The sequence below is a fragment of the Capricornis sumatraensis genome, chromosome X (genome assembly GCF_032405125.1).
Source record: "Capricornis sumatraensis isolate serow.1 chromosome X, serow.2, whole genome shotgun sequence".
NCBI classification, from domain to species: domain Eukaryota; kingdom Metazoa; phylum Chordata; class Mammalia; order Artiodactyla; family Bovidae; genus Capricornis; species Capricornis sumatraensis.
The window spans coordinates 65837391-65842502 of record NC_091092.1 but is presented as its reverse complement, the minus strand read 5'-3'; the positions used below and the strand labels follow the sequence as shown (position 1 = coordinate 65842502).

Sequence of the window (5112 nt, the reverse complement as noted above, 5' to 3'; positions counted from 1 at the left end):
AAACCAATTCATTAGCAACTCTTGACAGATTTATCTCAAGGATATATTGTAAATATATCCACCTCTAAATCTGGACTGCCCCCATAATCTCTTCCCTAGGCTACTACAGTAGATCCCAGCTGGCCACCTCATTCATGCTTGTTCTCTCCAGTTCACACCCCACACTGCTGGTAGAGTAAACTTTTTTTTAATATAAATTTATCAAATTCAAATCTGATCATGTTCTTCTCTACCTAAAACTTCCATGATTTCCTATTGCTTTAAAAATCCACTCCAAGATTTTAAACATGTTCTAAAAGGCCCTGCTGAACTCAACAGTCATCTTGTATCTCTCAGCTTTTTCTGAGTTCCAGCCATATTGGCTCTCCTTACTTTCCACTGATATCCCATGCTTCTTCCTACTTCAGGGTCTTCCCACATGCTATTCCATGTGCCTGAGGTGAACTTTGATCCTTCTTCCTTCTTTCTTCTAGTTTAATCTTCATTTTGTGGTTTATTCAAAGTGACACAATCTGGCAAGTGCCTCAGACTAGCTTAGGATCTCACCCTATACTCCTCTGTTGAACTTTGCATGATGGGAAATAATGAGTTCCTTATGCAATTATGTGTTTCATATCTGCCATCCTCCTAGAAAGTAAGTTCCACAAAGTCAAGGACTGTGCCTATATTGTTCACTGTTACATTCCTGCCACATCTTTCAGTGTCTGGCAAATAATAGGCATCAAAAATATTCCACATATGGGTGTATATCTGAAGCAAATAAAAACAGTATCTTGAAGAGATATCCATCTTGATTGCAGCATTATTTACAGTAGCCAATTTATGGAAACAAATGTTCATCAATGAATGAATGAATAAAGAAAATGTGGCATCTACATGTATATTAGATATAAAATAAGCCTTAAAAAAGAAAAATCACATGGCTGAACTTGGAGAACATTATGCTAGTGAGATAAGCCAAACACATAAAGACAAATATCACATGATCTCACTTTATAAGTAGAAGCTTAAAAAAAATTAAGTCAAACTAATAGTAGCAGAGACTAAAATAGTGCTTACCAGAGGCTGGGAGTAGGAAAAAAGGGAAGATATTGGTCAAAGGGTGAAAAATTTCGGTTATAATATGAGTAATTTCTGGAAACCTAATGTAGAGTGTGGTGGCTATAGTCAATAATAATGTATTGTATATATGAATTTTGTTGTGATTGTACATCTCATGTGTTCTCATCATAGAAAAATGGTAACTATGAGAAGTGATGAATATGTTAATTAGTTTGATTATGGTAATGATTTCACACTGTATACATATATCAAAACATCACATTGTATACCTTAAATATATGGAATTTATATTTGTCAAAATAAATAAATAAATTTTAACCTACTTAGTGACTAGATAAATAATATGGTATAGGAATTCTTCAGGAAACAATACAAGAGTACTATTTTAAATGGGAATAAAATGAGTTTAGGGAGACGTCGCAGACCCGGGACCCGGAGCAGCTCAGAGGCGGTGAATAATAGCTCTTCAAGTCTGCAATAAAAAATGGCCTCCAATAAAACTACATTGCAAAAAATGGGAAAGAAGCAAAACGGAAAGAGTAAAAAAGTTGAAGAGGCAGAACCTGAAGAATTTGTAGTATAAAAAGTGCTGGACCGCCATGTAGTGAATGGGAAGGTGGAGTATTTCCTGAAGTGGAAGGGATTTACAGATGCAGACAATACTTGGGAACCTGAAGAAAATTTAGATTGTCCAGAGTTAATTGAAGCATTTCTTAATTCTCAAAAAGCTGGTAAAGAAAAAGATGGAACAAAAAGAAAATCTTTGTCTGACAGTGAATCTGATGATAGCAAATCAAAGAAGAAAAGAGATGCTGCTGATAAACCAAGAGGTTTTGCCAGAGGTCTTGATCCAGAACGAATAATTGGTGCCACAGACAGCAGTGGAGAATTAATGTTCCTCATGAAATGGAAAGATTCTGATGAGGCAGACTTGGTACTGGCAAAAGAGGCAAATATGAAGTGTCCTCAAATTGTAATTGCTTTTTATGAAGAGAGACTAACTTGGCATTCTTGTCCGGAAGATGAGGCTCAATAATTGTTTGCATTGCCTTTTTTATGTATTTATATATATATATAAAATGTGGGTCTTGGTTTTTTGATTTATTAGTGTGAAGAAATAACTATATTCTAATGAAAATCAGGTTTGATACATTTGTTTTGAAGTAATATTTGGGAAGTTACATTGGGTTTTTTGTTTTTTTTCCATCTGTAGCACTGGTTACTTTGAACAAATAAAAGCTTTCTGTAGTTGCCTCCTTCAGTAGGAAAGAATTTGATACCATGGTATATTATTTCCTCAGCATTAGAGAACAGTTTTTCTAAATGTTGGAGGAAATCTCCATAGTCATTACTCAATCAGAATTTAGAATTTGCATTTAACTCATATATGCCTGAGGACCATTCTAAGTTTTTTATATGTGTATACATAAAAGACATGTAAATTGTTTGGGAGTTAATTTTTTGTTGTGGTTTTTGTTTTGGTAAATATATTTAAACAACAGCCTTTCATAACCATGGATAAGCCCATGTTCTGGAATTACATCATTTTGAGCAATATAAGAACTTCAACTTAGATTAAAAATTTAAGTCTTAACCTTTCAAATTAAATAATTTTCCAATTAATTAGATAAATTAAGGAGTTTAAATTGGGTAATTTTTTAAAGCATCCCTATCAGAATCTGCATATAAATGCAGTTTTATATGCAGAAACCCTGGAAAGAGAATTTTTATCACTATCAACAACCTTCCCAACCAAATGAAAAAAGTAGAAAAATTCTAGTATGTTTTAATATAGCAAAGCAAAACTTAGTTAAATGGACACTTGATGGTTCCTTTTGGTGAACCATTGTTTTACAAGAAATTGAAGTCTCTGTGCTATATTTAGGAAATGTTGTGATACATGGGATGTCTCAGATTTGTTCATTGAAACCTAATCAGATAGTTTTAAAATATTGGCAGTTTACGATCTACAGGAATAAATGAGTGAACAAACTTTTCTAATCTATGCTTGACCTACATGTTTTTTCAGACTTGACTCTGATCCATTCCTTACACGAAGGCTCAATTTTCTCAGTATATTGGGTTACTAGTTCAGCAGAAGCCAAGAAAAACAATAACTTTGTAGTAATCAGAATGTTATTCAACTGTATATTGTTTACTTTATTGTAAATACTGGTGAACAGTGGTCAATAAATAGTTTTATATTCCTTTAAAAAAAATGAGTTTGTTACCAAATGAAATTGTTTCATCATCAGGTTTTGTGTTTATAATTAAGCAGATGATACACACATGGTTAATAAAAATTAATCAGTGCAGAATGTCATACAAAGACATACTAATATATTATCATGCCATCATTGCCCCCTGTTGTCTTCCCCAGAAATAAATACTGTATTCAGTTTCTTGTGAATACTGCTAAAGATTTTGTGTGTTAGAGTGTGTGTGTGTGTGTGTGTGTGTAGCAGTAATATATTTATTTTTTGACAGAAACAGTAGCATGCTATAAACATTACTCCTTACTTTACACGTTTATTTTTTTCATTTAATATATATTTGGGAGATCCTGTATTCTTAGTATATACATGGATGCCTCATTTTTAATGGCTTCCTATAATTCCATTATATGGATACACCAAGATTTATTTAATATTTCTTTATTGATGGATATTAAGTTTGTCTAGTCTTTTTCTACTATAAATGATACTGCAATGAACAGCCTTTTCTTAGAAAGGCAATATAGGATAATAGTTATGAATTCATTTTTGAGTCCCTATTCTATCCAGCTGAACAATCTTAGGTAAATTATTTATTCTCTCTAAATCTCACTTTCCTCATCTGTAAAAATGGTGACAATAATATTACTAAGCCTCCAAGGTAGTTATGAGGGATAAATGAATAAAGTGCTTAAGACTATATTTGACTGGTAAGAAGCACTCAGTAAATGTTGTTGTTAATAACAGTACCTACAGTAGTAATAGTCATTGTGAGCATGTGGGAGATACAAATTTTCACCAATCTGATTGGCAAAAATGAAAATACCAATATATAAAATATGTTCCCTCCAAGATAGCTTGGGAATTGAACATATAAAGATATTGAAGAATGGCTTGTGTAAATAAATTCAACAATCATAAAAGTTAGTAGCAGGAAGGAAGGAAACTTTTTTCACTGAACTATCCAAAGCATCTAGAAGAATGCCTGTAATTGGATAGGAGCTTAATAAATATTTCTTCAATGCTGAAGGGGTAGAGAGCTATAATACTGATCTATGAAATCCCTTTCAATACCATGGTTAACGTCTTTCCCAAACTGTGTTCTTGGGAGGAAAGTAATTCATCAGGATATTAAGAGGGATTTCATTATCAAATACATTTAGGGAGCAATTAAATGGTTTCCTTATTGAAGCACTCTTCAAATCTTTTATAATAAATATATATGTGACCTATGAAGATTTCATAATAAGTTTTAAGCCACAGAACACACCTTAGGAAAACCTAGGCTGGAATTGGTCTGATTCAGAATGTGAATCAGACAAAATTTTAACATATATTAAAATTTTAACATATATGTGTTTTCATAGATGATAGTATCGCCTGGTCATGAGTAGGACATGCAAAATAATTTCTAGGAATGGTAATGGGCCAGATGAACCAGAACTATAAATACTCTTCCCAGATTTTAGGGTTAAAGCTGAAGTTCCAGTACTTTGGCCACCTCATGCGAAGAGTTGACTCATTGGAAAAGACTCTGATGCTGGGAGGGATTGGGGGCAGGAGGAGAAGGGGACGACAGAGGGTGAGATGGCTGGATGGCATGACGGACTCGATGGACGTGAGTCTGAGTGAACTCTGGGAGATGGTGATGGACACGGAGGCCTGGCGTGCTGCGATTCATGGGGTCGCAAAGAGTCAGACATGACTGAGCAACTGAACTGAACTGAACTGAACTGAGTGCAGTTTATGATCCAGCAGTCACATAATTTTACACACACATACACACACAGTGTCCACTATCAGAGAATCTCATTCTTACCATATTGTAGAAAACCAA

At 33.9% G+C, this 5112-nt stretch overlaps 1 pseudogene; it reads left to right on the top strand.

The window, feature by feature from the left end:
- Positions 1–1487: 1487 nt before the first annotated feature.
- Positions 1488–2180, top strand: LOC138071328 (chromobox protein homolog 3 pseudogene; annotated as a pseudogene).
- The last annotated feature ends 2932 nt before the right edge of the window (positions 2181–5112 follow it).